Raw genomic sequence first — 18,211 nt, 5'->3', positions numbered from 1 at the left:
TGCCCAGAGACTTAACCCGCGCCAAGCTCGGTGGTCCTTGTTTTTTGCTCGCTTTGATTTTATTCTTCATTTTCGCCCAGCTGACAAAAACATCAAGGCGGACGCCTTGTCCCGATCCTTTCTGGTGTCTGATCTCGAGGAGGAACCGAAACACATCATCGATCCCGCCAGAGTAATGCAGGTGGCTCCCGTGAGTCTAAATCGTCTCCCTCCCGGTAAGACGTTCGTATCAGTACCTGATCGGGAGAAGAACCTACACTGGGGTCACTCGTCTAAACTAGCTGGCCACGCCGGTCAGAAAAAGACCCTCCAGCTTATTACCCGGCACTACTGGTGGCCTACCCTGCACAAGGACGTAATAGACTTTGTTTCTGCCTGTGTGTCCTGCGCCCGCAACAAGGTTCCGAGACATCTGCCAGCCGGTCACCTCCTTCCGCTCCCAGTACCTGCTGCCCCCTGGCAGCATATAGCAATGGACTTTATAACTGATCTTCCCGTCTCTGCCGGTTGTACGGTCATTTGGGTGGTCGCTGACCGCTTTTCCAAGATGGCTCATTTCGTTCCCCTGCCAGGCCTCCCGTCTGTACCCGAGCTGGCTAAAGACTTTATCCGCCACATCTTCCGTCTTCATGGCCTGCCCCTCCACATCGTGTCGGATCGTGGGGTACAGTTCACTTCACGCTTCTGGAGAGCCACTTGTAAACTGCTAGACGTCACCCTGGACTTCTCCTCCGCTTACCACCCACAGTCTAATGGTCAAGTGGAGCGGATCAATCAGAACCTGACCAGTTACCTCCGGCACTTCGTTAATGCCCACCATTCAGACTGGGTGGATCTCCTGCCATGGGCCGAATTTTCTTACAACAATCACGAGAGCGAATCTTCCTCCAAATCCCCGTTTTTTGTTGTCTTCGGTCAGCATCCTCGGATCCCATTTCCCGTCTCCACCTCGGTGGACAATCCGGCTGCGGAATCTCTTGTTAACAAATTTTCCTCCATATGGGAGAGTACCCGATCCGCACTCCTTCTGTCATCCGAGCGTATGAAAAGACATGCTGACAAAAAACGTCTGGATCCTCCTCAATTCCGTCCAGGGGATAAGGTCTGGCTCTCGTCCAAGTATGTCCGGCTCAAGATTCCTTCCTATAAGTTAGGTCCTCGGTTCATCGGTCCTCTGGAGGTCATCAGTCAGATCAACCCGGTGGCCTATAAATTGAAACTCCCGGCCAACTTGCGGATCCCTAACTCCTTCCATGTATCTCTCCTCAAACCTGTGGTACTTAACTCTTTTTCCAAGTCTACAGGTACGCCTCCTGCTCCGGTTTCCGCTGAAAACGAATTTGAGGTAGAGAACATTCTGGCCACCAAAAGGGTAAGAGGGAAGACCTTTTTTCTAGTAGATTGGAAGGGGTTTGGTCCTGAAGAGAGAACGTGGGAGCCCCGGGAGAACATCCATGCCCCTCTCATCCTAGCTAAATTTCTCTCTGGCCTAAAAAAGGGGGGGCCTAAAGGGGGGGGTACTGTAGCGCCGGCGTCCCTGCCCTCTGCTAGGCAGGGACGCTGTTCCTCTCACCCCTCTGCTCCGAGCCCGGCGTCCTCCTCCCGCTCTGCTGGCAGCACGCGCTCCTTCCCGGCCACTGTGCTTACGGCGCGCGCGCGCTCCCTCCCTCTTAAAGGGGCCGCGCGCGCCGTCCTAAGGAGTCCTCGGCCAATGGCCGGAGGACTTCACCATATATAAGGCACCTCCTCCAAAATGGAGGTGCCCGAGCAATGTTGTTGCACTGTTCACTACTCTGCTTCAGCCCTCAGGTCCCGTTGCCAGTTACCTGCCAGATTCCTGCCAGTTTGCTGCCTGATATTCTGCTTACCTGCCTGCTAGCCTGAGGTCCGACGGTCTGCCTCCCGACTCCTGTCAGTCTGTCTAAGGACCAGCTTGCCCGCTCACCTGGGAGCGCTCCTCTGCTACCTGCCTGTTGGCCTGAGGTCCGACGGTCTGCCCTCCAACTCCTGTCAGTCTGTCTATGGACCAGCTTGCCCGCTCACCTGGGAGCGCACACCTGTTACCTGCCTGCTAGCCTACCTGGAGGCTCCGCCGTCACGTGCTGTGACCACCTGCCATTCCAGAGACTCCTGCCCGCTCACCTGGGAGCGCACACCTGTTACCTGCCTGCTAGCCTACCTGGAAGCTCCGCCGTCACGTGCTGTGACCACCTGCCATTCCAGAGATTCTCGCTTGCTCACCTGGGAGCACACATCAACCATCTGCCTGCTAGCCTACCTGGAGGCTCTGCCATCACAGGTCGTACCTACCCTTTACCCAGAGACTGCCCCGGTCACTTGCCGTGACCTCCTGCCCGTTCATCCAGAGACTGCCCCAGTCACTTGCCGTGACAACCTGCCCGTTCATCCAGAGACTGCCCCGGTCACTTGCCGTGACAACCTGCCCGTTCATCCAGAGACTGCCCCGGTCACTTGCCGTGATCTCCTGCCCGTTCACTCAGAGACTGTCCCGGTCACCTGCTGTGACTGCCTGCCCGTCTTCCCTGGTCGCCACCCGCTCCCTTACAAGGACCGCCCCCTTGTATAGTAGCTCAGAGGTTCCGCCTCCCAGACCCGTTACATCAAATAACCATTCACATAAGTAGAAAGTGCCAGACACTGATCATTTTCATGATAGGATCCATACAAGGTTTGCATACCAATCTATCTATATAATTGTCTTATCCCGTCTGTCTGTCTGTCTGTCCTGGAAATCCCGGGTCGCTGATTGGTCCGGCCGCGGCCAATCAGCGACGCGGCATTTCAGAAAAACATGGCGGCCGTTAGCGGCTCATGTGAGGCACGGAGGTCAGCGGCGATGCAGCCGGGAGATGTAGCCGGCTGCTCACAGCATAAGTCCCCCGACCGCAGGCGCCGCTGACCTACATGCGGCTATCGTCGGAAGATCAGCGGCTACGGCCGCTTATCTCCCGAGGACAAGTGTGACGCCCCTCCCCTCCTCTCTCCTCCCGTCCCTCCCCCCGCTCGATCCGGCGTCATACTTACCCCTCCCCCCCTCTCCCCTCCTCCCGTCCCTCCCCCCGCTCATTAAGGACCCCGGCGTCATACTTACCCCTCCCCGTGCCTCCGCAGCAGCTCCTGTTTCTTCCGGTGCAGCTCTGTGACGTCTCAGGTCAGAGGGCGCGGTGACGTCTTTACACCGCGCTCTCTCCTGACCGATCACAGCGCACAGCGTGAACATGCCGGCTACGCTGGAGTCCAGAAAAGCAGTGAGGTGAGTATTGGAATTATTTTTTCTTGTATGGGGCCATAGGGGACCTGCATGGGGCACTATGGGGGGATGGGACATCCTGCATGGGGTATTATATGGGGCGAGAGGTAACATCCTACATGGGCCATTATATGGGGGGAGAGGTGACATCCTACATGGGGCATTATATGGGGGAGAGGTGACATCCTACATGGGGCATTATATGGGGGGGATGTGACAGTCTGCATGGGGCATTATATGGGGGGAGAGGTGACATCCTACATGGGGCATTATATGGGGGGGATGTGACAGTCTGCATGGGGCATTATATGGGGGGAGAGGTGACATCCTGCATGGGGCATTATATGGGGGGAGAGGTGACATCCTGCATGGAGCATTATATGGGGGGAGAGGTGACATCCTACATGGGGCATTATATGGGGGAAGAGGCATTCTTCATGGGGCATTATATGGGGGTGAGGTGACATCCTACATGGGGTATTATATAGGGGGGATGTGACATCCTGCATGGGGCACTATAGTGGGATGTGACTTCCTGCATGGGGCATTATATAGGGGGGATGTGACATCCTGCATGGGGTATTATATACGGGGATGTGACATCCTGCATGGGGTATTATATACGGGGTATGTGACTTCCTGCATGGGGCATTATAAAGGAGGGTCGGGAGACATATGCTAGAATACCTGATGCTTTATAATCGGGCCACCATCTAGTTGTCTATAACAATTTAGTACATAGGATAGACTTATTTTTTAATAGATGTTAAATACCCCGTCCCGACTTGTTTCTACCCCTTGAATGTAGAATAAGGGGTTCATCAGGGGATAAACTTATACTCCAGGATGGAGAGCAGTGCTGTGATGAGGCTCCACCGCATGTGTGTGATGGAACGCAGCGTAGAAAGGTGTTGCCAGCAGCAGTCCCTCATGTTCCAATCTGAGAGATTTGCATCTGTTTCTGCACTTTATGGTTTTATTTGTTTCTTTCCCACCCGTGGGGCTGCTTTTGGATGTCCCATGCTCTCCTCTGTCTCCCAATGAAGTGATTGAGAAAAGGCCCTCACCGTAAAATCTCTTTCTGGTAGGCTTCACTGAGGTACACAGCAAATTCCCCTTGTTTGTGCCTCTATTGGGCCAGTGTTGCTTTTATATGTTGCTTTTCCTACTGCTTTCTCACTAACTGATTAGCTTAGTTCCAGTAGATGGGTGTAACCTGCTGAGGAGGAGCTAACTTTTTTTCTTAGCAGCAGCAGCATACACCCATGGTGTCATGTGTCCTGCAACGAAGGCTATGAGAAAGAGATTTTACAATGAGCAAGCACCCAGAATCTTCTTTTCCTGGGCAAACAGGAAAACCTAACAGTTTGGAATATTATGGGTTTGCAAGAGAAAAAGTAGATACTTCATCGCTGTGTCTTTAGAGGTCAGAAAACAGTTGAAGGTTTGTCCCATCAAAATCGATATTATGCCAAAGTCTTGCGCTTTGCATTATGTCCTCCTTCATTTTGGAGCAATGGACCCAGGAAATGACATCTTTAGGGTAAGAAGGATCAGAATTTCGAGTTCTGAGGACTCTCTGAGTTCTATCAAATTTGATGTGTGTACTGGATAGTTGCTCTAATATATTATTGAAAATGATAGTTAGCATAGGGACTAGATCTGGTGTATATATCTCAAGATCTTTGAGTTGGACAAGGAGAGTAGGATGAATAGACAATTTGGAGATTATAAAGCTTTCTACATATGCTACTTTCCCTTGCAGCATGAGATCAATATCATCCAAAACACATACATGCTACCAGGGGCGGACACTGACAGCTTGGGGCCCCTGTGCAAGAAATGTGTATGGGCCACCCACCTTTTATGGCGACAAAGCTACAGATATATATATAGCCACACATTATATATAGAGAGATTTTTATACATAAAAATATATATATACCTTACATAGTCTATATACTAAGGGACTGTGCTATACATAATAAGGCTACATTCTTGTATCCGTGTGCAGCTGCCGGATTTTACAGACACATTCAGCATGTCTTATTCTAATCCTCAAAATCGGATCAGATCAGGACAGTCTCTGACCCTCACAGATCTCATTCTCATATCCGTGATATTCACGGATGTGTGAATGAATCTATAAAACTCTACAAGTACTTGTGCTGTCTAATAAAAAAAATCTGGCAGGACACGGACATTTCACACAAATGTGAGAATGCAGACTAAGGGATTTTATAAATAATATTATCACTCCAAGTCACACAGTGCAGATATAGAATAATATTTACATCCAGGCACTTACCGCTAACGTCTCATGTGATCAGAGTAATTTTCTGCTGTTTCTTCTCCATCTGGTCAGACCTTCATGTTGACATCTCTCAGCCACAACTCGTCTTGTCACGATGATCACCAGCCTTGAAAATAACAAGGTCACTTATATTGTATATATACATGTGTCTCCCCCACACTTTGGAGGTGGGAGAAGATGTTATCAGGTACTGTGCATCCTCATCCATATCCAAATTCATTACAAGTCCCTCACAGCGTGTTCTCCCACCTTTCAATTCATTATTAAGTCTCCTCTGCATCTTACCCCCATCATTGCTTTCCTCCCATCTTTGTTCTTCCACACCACATCTTAGTATCCACTCCCCCACCCTCATCATTGTTCACCCACACCACCTCCATCATTGCTGTCACCCCCCCATCATTGCTGTCCCACACCACCTCCATCATTGCTGTCCCACACTTCCAGTATTGCTGTCCCACACCACTCCCATCATTGCTCTCCGCCCATCACCCTCATCATTGCTCCCCCCATCATCCTCATCATTGCTCCCCCAATCATCCTCATCATTGCTATCACCCCATCATTGCTCTCCCCCATCATTCTCATCATTAGTCTCTCCCCATCATCCCATCATTGATCTCCCCCATCTTCCTCATCATATCTCTCCCCCATCATTTCTTTCCCCCACCACCCTCATCTTTGCTCTCCCCATCATTGCTCTCCCCAATCATCCTCATCATTGCTCTCCCCCATCACCCTCATCATGGCTCTCCCCCATCACACCAATCATTGCTCTCCCCATCACCCTCATCATTTCTCTCCCCCCATCATTGCTCTCCCTATCACACCCATCATTGTTCTTCCCCCATCATTCCTCTCTCCCATCACACCCATCATTGCTCTCCCCCATCACACCCATCATTTCTCTCCACCATCACCCTTAACATTTCTCTCCCCCCATAACCCTTAACATTTCTCTCCCCATCACACCCATCATTGCTCTCCCCATCACACTCAACATTTCTCTCCCCCATCATTTCTCTCCCCCATCACCCCCATCATTGTTCTCCCCATCACCTTCATCATTTCTCTTCCCCCCCATCACCCTCCTCATTTCTCTTCCCCATCACCCTCCTCATTTCTCTTTCCCCATCACCCTCATCATTGCTCTCCCCCCATCATTGCTCTCCCCCATCATTGCTCTCCCCTTCATTCTCATCATTGCTCTCCCCCATCACCCTCATCATTGCTCTCCCCCATCATTGCTCTCCCCCATCACCCCATCATTGCATTCCACATCATCCTCATCATTGCTCTCCCCCATCATCCTCATCATTGCTCTCCCCCATCACCCTCATCATTGCTCTCCCCATGACACCCGTCATTACTGTCCCCATCACACCCATCATTGCTCTCCCCTCATCATTACTGTCCCCATCACACCCATCATTCCTCTCTCCCCATCACACCCATCATTGCTCTCCCTATCATCCTCATCATTACTGTCTCCATCACACTCATCATTGCTCTCCCCTCATCATTACTGTCCCCATCATTGCTCTCCCCATCACAACCATCATTGCTCTCCACCATCATCATTACTGTCCCCCCATCATCCTCATCACTGCTCGCCCCCATCACACCCATCATTACTCTCCCCCATCACCCTCATTATTTCTCTCCCCATCACACAAATCATTGCTCTCCCCATCATTGCTCTCCCCCCATCATCCTCATAATTTCTCTCCCCTTCATTATCCTCATCATTGCTGTCCCCCCATCATCCTCATCATTGCTCTCCCCATCACCACCATCATTGCTCTCCCTCCATCACCCTCATCATTTCTCTCCTCCATCATCCTCATCATTTCTCTTCACCCATCATTGCTCTCCCCCATCACCCTCATCATTGCTCTCCCCCATCATTGCTCTCCCCATCATCCTCATCATTGCTCCCCCCATCACCCTTATCATTGCTCTCCCCCATCACCCTCATCATTGCTCTCCCCATAACACCCATCATTACTGTCGCCATCAAACCCATCATTGCTCTCCCCTCATCATTACTCTCCCCATCATTGCTCTCCCCATGATCCTCATCATTACTGTCCCCTATCATCCTCATCATTGCTCTCCCCCCATCACCCCCATCATTGCTTTCCCCCATAATCCTCATCATTGCTCTCCCCCATTATCCTCATCATTGCTCTCCCCACATCACCCTCATCATTGCTCTCCCCATCACCCTCATCATTGTTCTCGCATCATTGCTCTCCCCATCACTGCTCGCCCCCCATCACACCCATCATTGCTCTCCCCTCATCATCATCATTACTTTCCCCATCACCCCCATCATTGCTCTCCCCATGACACCCATCATTACTGTCCCTATCACACCCATCATTGCTCTCCCCTCATCATTACTGTCCCCATCACACCCATCATTCCTCTCTCCCCATCACACCCATCATTGCTCTCCCCATCATCCTCATCATTATTGTCTCCATCACACTCATCATTGCTCTCCCCTCATCATTACTGTCCCCATCATTGCTCTCCCCATCACACCTATCATTGCTCTCCACCATCATCATAATTACTGTCCCCCCATCATCCTCATCACTGCTCTCCCCCATCACACCCATCATTACTCTCCCCCATCACCCTCATTATTTCTCTCCCCATCACACAAATCATTGCTCTCCCCATCATTGCTCTCCCCCCATCATTACTGTCCCCATCATCCTCATAATTTCTCTCCCCTTCATTATCCTCATCATTGCTGTCCCCCAATCATCCTCATCATTGCTCTCCCCATCACCACCATCATTGCTCTCCCTCCATCACCCTCATCATTTCTCTCTTCCATCATTCTCATCATTTCTCTTCACCCATCATTGCTCTCCCCCCATCACCCTCATCATTGCTCTCCCCCATCATTGCTCTCCCCCATCATTACTGTCCCCATCATCCTCATAATTTCTCTCCCCTTCATTATCCTCATCATTGCTGTCCCCCCATCATCCTCATCATTGCTCTCCCCATCACCACCATCATTGCTCTCCCTCCATTACCCTCATCATTTCTCTCCTCCATCATCCTCATCATTTCTCTTCACCCATCATTGCTCTCCCCCATCACCCTTATCATTGCTCTCCCCCATCACCCTCATCATTGCTCTCCCCATGACACCCATCATTACTGTCACCATCAAACCCATCATTGCTCTCCCCTCATCATTACTCTCCCCATCATTGCTCTCCCCATCATCCTCATCATTACTGTCCCCTATCATCCTCATCATTGCTCTCCCCCCATCACTCCATCATTGCTTTCCCCCATAATCCTCATCATTGCTCTTCCCCATCACCCTCATCATTGCTCTCGCATCATTGCTCTCCCCATCACTGCTCGCCCCCCATCACACCCATCATTGCTCTCCCCTCATCATCATTCCTTTCCCCATCACCCCCATCATTGCTCTCCCTCCATCACCACCATCATTGCTCTCCCCCATCACCCTCATCATTTCTCTTCCCCCCCATCACCATCATCATTTCTCTCCCCATCACCATCATTTCTCTCCCCCCATCACTCTCGTCATTTCTCTTTCCCCATCACCCTCATCATTGCTCTCCCCCATCACCACCATCATTGCTCTCCCCATCATCCTCATCATTGCTCTCCCCCATTATTCTCATCATTGCTCTAACCCATCATCCTCATCATTGCTCTCCACACATCACCTTTATCATTGCTCTCCCCCATCACCCTCATCATTGCTCTCCCATCATTGCTCTCCCCATCACTGCTCTCCCCCATCACACCCATCATTGTTCTCCCCTCATCATCCTCATCATTACTTTCTCCATCATCCCCATCATTGCTCTCCTCCCATCACCCCATCATTGCTCTCCCTCCATCACCACCATCATTGCTCTCCCCCCATCATTGCTCTCCCTCCATCACCCTCAACATTTCTCTCCCCCATCACCCCCATCATTTCTCTCCCCCCATCACCCTCATCATTGCTCTCCCCCCATCATTGGTCTCCCTCCATCACCCTCATCATTTCTCTTTCCCCATCACCCTCATCATTGCTCTCCCCTATCACTCCCATCATTGCTCTCCACCATCATTGCTTTCCACATCATCCTCATCATTGCTCTCCCCCACCATCCTCATCATTGCTCTCCCCCATCACCCTTATCATTGCTCTCCCCATGACACCCATCATTACTGTCCCCATCACACCCATCATTGCTCTCCCCTCATCATTACTGTCCCCATCACACCCATCATTCCTCTCTCCCTATCACACCCATCATTGCTCTCCCCATCATCCTCATTATTACTGTCTCCATCACACTCATCATTGCTCTCCCATCATTATTGTCCCCATCACACCCATCATTGCTCTCCCCCATCACACCCATCATTGCTCTCCATCATCCTCATCATTACTGTCCCCCATCATCCTCATCACTGCTCTCCCCCCCATCACACCCATCATTACTCTCCCCCATCACCCTCATTATTTCTCTCCCCCATCACACCAATCATTGCTCTCCCCATCATTGCTCTCCCCCCATCATTACTGTCCCCCATCATCCTCATAATTTCTCTCCCCTTCATTATCCTCATCATTGCTGTCCCCCCATCATCATCATTGCTCTCCCCATCACCACCATCATTGCTCTTCTCCATCACCCTCATCATTTCTCTCCTCCATCACCCTCATCATTTCTCTTCACCCATCATTGCTCTCCCCCCATCACCCTCATCATTGCTCTCCCCCCATCATTGCTCTTCCCCATGATTGCTCTCTCCATCATCCTCACCATTGCTCTCCCCCATCATCCTCATCATTGCTCTCCCCCATCATCCTCATCATTACTGTCCCCATCACACCCATCATTGCTCTCCCCTCATCATTACTGTCCCCATCACACCCATTATTGCTCTCCCCCATCACCCCCATCATTGCTCTCCCCCATCATCCTCATCATTATTGTCCCCCATCATCCTCATCATTGCTCTCCCCATCACTGCTCTCCCCTCATCATTACTGTCCCCATCATCCTCATCATTGCTCTCCCCTTCATCACCCTCATCATTGCTGTCCCCCCCATCATCCTCATCATTGCTCTGCCCATCACACCCATCATTGCTTTCCCCTCATCATCCTCATCATTACTTTCTCCATCACCCCCATCATTGCTCTCCTCCCATCACTCCATCATTGCTCTCCCTCCATCACCACCATCATTGCTCTCCCCCATCATTGCTCTCCCCCATCACCCTCAACATTTCTCTCCTCCATCACCCCCATCATTTCTCTCCCCCATCACCCTCATCATTGCTCTCCCCCATCATTGGTCTCCCTCCATCACCCTCATCATTTCTCTTTCCCCATCACCCTCATCATTGCTCTCCCCTATCACTCCCATCATTGCTCTCCACCATCATTGCTTTCCACATCATCCTCATCATTGCTCTCCCCCACCATCCTCATCATTGCTCTCCCCCATCACCCTTATCATTGCTCTCCCCATGACACCCATCATTACTGTCCCCATCACACCCATCATTGCTCTCCCCTCATCATTACTGTCCCCATCACACCCATCATTCCTCTCTCCCTATCACACCCATCATTGCTCTCCCCATCATCCTCATCATTACTGTCTCCATCACACTCATCATTGCTCTCCCCTCATTACTGTCCCCATCACACCCATCATTGCTCTCCCCCATCACACCCATCATTGCTCTCCATCATCCTCATCATTACTGTCCCCCATCATCCTCATCACTGCTCGCCCCCCCATCACACCCATCATTACTCTCCCCCATCACCCTCATTATTTCTCTCCCCCATCACACCAATCATTGCTCTCCCCATCATTGCTCTCCCCCCATCATTACTGTCCCCCATCATCCTCATAATTTCTCTCCCCTTCATTATCCTCATCATTGCTGTCCCCACATCATCATTGCTCTCCCCATCACCACCATCATTGCTCTCCCTCCATCACCCTCATCATTTCTCTCCTTCATCACCCTCATCATTTCTCTTCACCCATCATTGCTCTCCCCCCATCACCCTCATCATTGCTCTCCCCCCATCATTGCTCTCCCCCATGATTGCTCTCCCCATCATCCTCACCATTGCTCTCCCCCATCATCCTCATTATTGCTCTCCCCATCATCCTCATCATTACTGTCCCCATCACACCCATCATTGCTCTCCCCTCATCATTACTGTCCCCATCACACCCATTATTGCTGTCCCCCATCACCCCCATCATTGCTCTCCCCCATCATCCTCATCATTATTGTCCCCCATCATCCTCATCATTGCTCTCCCCTCATCATTACTGTCCCACAATCATCCTCATCATTGCTCTCCCCTTCATCACCCTCATCATTGCTGTCCCCCCCATCATCCTCATCATTGCTCTGCCCATAACACCCATCATTGCTTTCCCCTCATCATCCTCATCATTACTGGCCCCCATCATCCTCATCATTGCTTTCCCCTCATCATCCTCATCATTACTGTCCCCCATCATCATCATCATCATTGCTGTCTCCCATCACAATCATCATTGCCCCCCCCCCCATCATCCTCATCATTGCTCTCCCCCCATCACCCTCATCATTGCCCCAGTGTATTGGATAAAATAAAAAAAGCAACTTACCTCTCAGCCTGCTCCCCAGCAGCATCGTCCTCACCAGCAACTTTCTCCCTGACGTCATGAAGCAGCGCGCATCTGTGTCACACAAAAAGCGCGAGCGGGCAGGAAGCAGAGGACGGATTCCTGCAGTTTCGCTGCCATTTTCTCCTATAGGCAGCAGAGCTGCAGTGATCGCTCCCTGCCCACTGCGTGTGGGCAGGGAGCCCGGAGCCTCGGGCTCCAAGAAACTGACCAGATTGCCCTCATTATTATCCACCCTGCAAGGGTCCGCCTGCACTGCCGGGGCCCGGTGCAGTTGCAACGGCGTTATGTCCGCACCTACATGCTACGCAAATCATTAATTTCAGCCTGCTACCCAAATCTTCAGGCTGAATAGAGTAAGTACCCAAGGACACTCAGAAACAGTTTATTCCAATAAGAGACAATGAGTCCAATAGAGTCTAATAGAGAATAGAGACAAATAGTCCAGAACTATATAACATGATCATTGAAGTTTCATTACAAAAATAAATCCAATTGAGCACATCTGGGACATCATGTCTCGCTCCATCCACTTTGCACCACAGACTGTTCAGGAGTTGGTGGATGTTTTAGTCCAGGTCTGGGAGGAGATCCTACAGGAGACCATCCGCAACCTCATCAGGAGCATGCCCAGGCGCTGTAGGGAGGTTATACAGGCATGTGGAGGCCACACACAATACTGATCCTCATTTTGACTTGTTTTAAGGACATTACATCAAAGTTGGATCAGCCTGTAGTGTGTTTTTCACTTTAATTTTGGGGCTGACTCCAAATCCCGGCCTCCATTGGTTAATAAATTTGATTTCCGTTGATGATTTTTGTGTGATTTTGTTGTCAGCACATTCAACTTTATACAGAACAAAGTATTCAATGAGAATATTTCATTCATTCAGATCTAGGATGTGTTATTTGAGTGTTCCCTTTATTTTTTCGAGCAGTGTATATCTGTTACTACAGTATATTCATATGCGCACAGAGTAGAACAATGTGGACACTGTTCCTAGTATGTGCAGGAGTATTGGTCAAATTATGGCACTTGCATGTGTCTTTACTTCTTTGGCGTTAGATTTATTGTAGCTATTCCCATACCTGTATGTGGTCTGTGGACCCACTGTCTCATTACCTGTGCTCTCAATATATTTTTTATTTCTGTATTGTGCCCATCTGTCTATATTTATTTTTGTAATAAAACTTCATTGATCATGTTATATAGTTTTGGACTATTACTCATTGTCTCTTATTGGAATAAATTTCCCTTGCAACGTGTATATATAGCTTTTGACCAGATTTTGGTTTTGAAACCATTACATTTTGAGATATTTTGTTTATGAAGTGGGCTGAACATGGAGAGTTCATACAGAGACGTTGCTGAAATTTCTGCAGCAGCATTGCTGGCAGACTGTGAGAGTGTACTGAGTGTCTTTAAGGCTTGGCACGCATCAAATTCAGCGGTTTGTAGGAGCAGGGGCATAACTTTAATAGTTGCAGGGGATGCAGACGCACCCGAGCTCTGTAGCCTAAGGGGACCAAATGGCCCTATGGCCCATATTAAAAAAATCACAGACCCATGATAATTAGGGGGCCCTGTTGGAGATTTTGCAGTGGGATACACGTTTTTCAAGTTACGTCACAGTTACGACAGCTCTTCCTGAAGATCCGTCATGGTTGGTGGTAAGGACATATTGTCTTCTTGAAGAGCAGTGTAAGATAATTAGAGATATGCCCAGGGTGGTCGTCTGAGTCCATCTTACATAGGGCAGCCTTCTTCAGGTGTCCATTTCCCCTCTTTGCTAGTAATCCTCTGTAAACAACAGCTCCAGACAAAGTTGATGAGAGTAGCGCCATAACTATCCAGCGCGTCAAACCATTGAAATATTTTATGATGCTGTTTCTGAAGTGGTTCAGGATAGCACTGCTCTGTTATGGCAGCAGAGGCTTTAGCTGCAGCCTAGTATATGACAGCTAAAGATCTCTGAAATGGCATCATTTATATGAATGAAACATTGGAAAACCAGAAAATAATTTTGCTCATTTGTCAGGTGAATTGCAGCCTGTTAGGCAGCACTATTATCATGAAATAAGCATTTCTAAGAATGCTTGTTTATGAAAATTGTGCAGTGTAAATGCTCTTTAAAGGGGTTCTCTAAGAATGTAATAAAATGACCGCCATCACATTATTCAAACGGCAGCCCGCCCTAGTTGCGTGTCAGGACGGAATACAGTCTGAAGAAACACAGCTTCCAGGACCTGCGTTTCAACTGACCAAAGCGGTATCATAAGCACACATACTGGTGAACTGCCAGAGAAGTGTGTGACAGAAGAAGAAATACATCTTAACATCATGGCTGACGAGTGCGCACAAAGTTTTTTTTTATTCCAACCCTAGTCCAATGTGCTCAGTCAGCCGAGGAGAAGATATATGTCTTTTCCTGTCAAACGAATCTCTGAAGGCAGCTCTGGTATGTGTGTGTGCTCATGATACAGCTATTGTCAGGTGAGACACAGGTCTTGGAATCTGTGTTTCTTCATACTGCAGCCCATCCTGACACATGACTAGAACAGGCTGCTGTTTGAAATATGTGATGATGACAATTTAATTACATTATTGAAGAAGCCCTGTAAGGCTGCAGTCACATACAGTGGTCATGCTGCAGCTTTTAACTGCAAAAGTCCTGTACCATTTTTAATGTTTTCCTACACAATTAATTAATTATGAATCCTGCAAGAAAACAGCTGTTTCACCTGCAAAAGTGTGCAGCCATTATGATGGCGGCCATTATTAATTAATCCTTAATTCTTTAGTTTAGGACTTTTTCACATGTCAGTATTTGGTCAGTATTTTGCATCAGTTTTTCTATGCCAAAACCAGGAGTGGAACTTACAGATAAAAACTATAATTGAAAGATTGGCACAGAAATACTGATGAAATACTGATCAAAAATAGTGATATGTGAATAAAAGCCTAAGCTTGAGTACCTATTATCTCGTTAAAGCTTTTTTTCACATGTCCATTTATTTGTTTAGAAGAGATAATCGGAATTGTCATCCTTTTTCAAACGAAAGCAGAGGGCCCGGCCATTGATCTATAAGAGGTCAATTTAGCTTCTGTTTGCTATTTATTTTTAGAATGGAAGAAAAAAGTTTGCTTACAGGATTATTTTTCATTCTAAAAATAAACAATAAATGTAAACTAGATGGATCCCTTATAGATCAATGGGCCCCTCTTCAGTTTTGAAACAAGAATGCTGAAGATGCTAATTCCATTTATTTGTTTTGTTTTAAATGGAACAGATAAACTGACATGTGAAAAGTTTAGATGGGCAGAAAGAGAGTACTGCTTTTAAAGCTGTAGCATTAAAGAGTAAAAACAGTTAGGAAGGTACATTGGCCGCTATACTCAGTGTGGCACCCAGAGAAAATGTACTTTATCCCTTCCTGGAGCTGCCAGATTTCAGTCATGCAGACATGGCGGCGCAGCTTCAGTCACTGCTCACAGCACTGTGAGAGATACGTGGCTATAACAACGCGCTGGTACTTGGATGGACACTCAGCTCTGCAGTGCCAGTGCCTGGCTCGCCTAAATGACTGGAAGCCTAGATCCGATTTTCACGTTCGAGTGCTAGCCGTGTTTTTCAAAGATAGCACTCATACCTGTGATAGTCTATGGGACCGAGAGGTCTGTGGAAAATCGCGGTGATATACCAATGTGAAAAAAGACCAAACATATAATATAGATCAATCGTATTCTAGGAAAATTTTCATCAACTGTGAGACCACTCGTTTAATTTATTGTATTGAATGTGACATTTGCAATATTAAATATCAAATGCACACGCTGAAAAATAAAAAAAAGAATAGTGGAACATATATAGAGTATCAGAATTAGGCCACAGCCCCACTATCAGTATTTGGTCAGTATTCGGTCAGTATTTTTTCTCAGGAGCGGGAGATAAAACCAGGAGTGGGTGATAAATGCAGAACTGGTGACTTGTTTCTATTATACCTTCTCTCTGATTGTTCCTCACCTGGTTTTGGCTCCTACTCCTGAGAAAATATACTGACCAAATACTGATAGTGGGGCCGTGGTCTTAAAACTAGAACTTACTCAAGAGTGGCCAAGCATTTTTTGGAGAATCATAATGGAGATAGAAATAGTCTTACATTTTTTTACAAAAACAGCTTTTCATTTGAGAAGCATATTGGATCACTAAGCTAGATACCAAACAACCTAAAGGTATGAATTACAGTAATGATATCATGTTCATTTATTGAAAGTTTTAATATGCACATGTGGTGTAGCACAGTAATGGCGAACCTATGGCACGGGCACGCAGAGCCCTCCCTGTGCGCATGCGCGCCATCGCCTCAGCACTTACAGGGGGAGCTCTGCGCCGAGCTGAGGGAGCAGAGAGCAGTTCGGCAATGCACTGAGTGCAGCGGGAAGTGTATACCAGCTGCATCACTAGGCACATTGATTCAGGGCCTGGGAATCAAATCTCTTGGGCTGCATGTTTCTATTAAAGAAAGTTTATTTTGTTTTAATGTACAGTGCCTGCGTCTCCCTGTACGTCTCCGTGTACGCAGGCGCGCACGCAGCATTACCTTCTCTTCCCCTGTGGTGCGGCTACAGCTCCCCTCTTCTGCTTGCTCCTCCTCCCGGTTAGTTGCTTTGCTTTCAGCCTGTGCTGCAGATGCAGAAGAACGTCAGCACACACAGGGCTGGCAACTACTCTCATCTCCTGGAGCAAGTAGCTAAGGACCATCAAGATTAGCTGCTGTGTGTGTCATTAGAGCAGCAGTGACAGGAGCGGCCCTGTTAGATTACTAACTGCGATCTAGTGCTAGTGAATAGAGTCTGAAGCTCCATTGGCTGATCGGTGCAGTATCAGATGTCCAATCAGCGCACTGCACCGACCAGCCAGCCAAGAGAAGACACTAAGTCTCAGCTTATAATCACTAACAACACTGTGTCCTGTCACTGCTGCTCTGATTATTCCAGGCTGCCACTGACGAAAATATATTGTGTGCTATACACATACTCACAGATACCCCTGCTTGCGCTCCCTTGCCCCTGCCTGCTCTCTGTTGACCCCTGTTTGTTGCCTCTGCCCCCTCTCTGTTGCCCCTGCCTGCTCTCTATTGCCCCCTCTCTGTTGCCCCTGCCTGCTCTCTATTACCCCCTCTCTGTTGCCCCTGCCTGCTCTCTGTTGCCCACTGTTTTACCTGCCTGCTGTTGCTCCTGCCTGCCCTCTGTTGCCCGCTGTTTCACCTGCCTGCTCTCTTGCCCCTGCCTGCTCTCTGTTGCCCACTTGTTCCCCTGTCTGCTGTTGCCCCTGACTTCTTTCTAATACACCTGCCTGCTCTCTGTTGCCGCAGCTTGTTCTCTTGCCCCTGCCTACTCTCCCTTGCCTTTACCTACTTTATTTTACCTGCCTGCTGTTGCCCCTGCCTGCTCTCCCATACACGTTTGCTTTCTGTTGTCCCTGCCGTCTCTCTGATACCTGCCTGCTTTTTGTTTCCCCTCTACATCCTTTGATACTCCTGCTTGCTCTCTGATATACTTGCTTGCTTTCTGTTGCCCCTGCCTTCTTTGATACACCTATTTGCTGTCTGTTTCCCCTACCTTCTCTGATTCATCTGCTTGCTCTCTGTTGCCCTTGCTTGCTCTGATACACCTGCTTGCGGTTGCCCCTGCTTGCTCTTTAATTGTAAAGTGCTGTGGAACATGTTGGCACTATATAAATAAATATTATTATTATTATTTGATACACCTGCTTGCTCTCTGTTGCCCCTGCCTGCTCTCTGTATGAGTTGTTTTTCCTAAACTAAGTTAATTTGCCATGTTGGCACTTTGTATTAAATAAGTGGGTTTTGGGTTGTAGTTTCGGCACTCGGTCTCTAAAAGGTTCACCATCACTGATC

At 48.5% G+C, this 18,211-nt stretch overlaps 1 long non-coding RNA gene across 1 annotated transcript in view; it reads right to left on the bottom strand.

Moving 5' to 3' along the window:
- The window catches only part of LOC141273090 (uncharacterized), a 34,373-nt gene extending 17,216 nt beyond the window's left edge, over nt 1–17,157 (bottom strand). Inside the window, exon 1 of the long non-coding RNA XR_012322061.1 lies at nt 16,892–17,157. This is a non-coding gene — a long non-coding RNA (uncharacterized lncRNA). The remainder of the gene's footprint in view (nt 1–16,891) is intronic.
- Nucleotides 17,158–18,211: the final 1,054 nt, after the last annotated feature.

Source organism: Phyllobates terribilis, unplaced genomic scaffold (assembly GCF_046119375.1).
Source record: "Phyllobates terribilis strain yellow unplaced genomic scaffold, ASM4611937v1 Scaffold_5__5_contigs__length_657084704, whole genome shotgun sequence".
Taxonomy (NCBI): domain Eukaryota; kingdom Metazoa; phylum Chordata; class Amphibia; order Anura; family Dendrobatidae; genus Phyllobates; species Phyllobates terribilis.
Note: the sequence above shows the minus strand (reverse complement) of the source record. Positions and strands in the feature narration are given on the sequence as shown.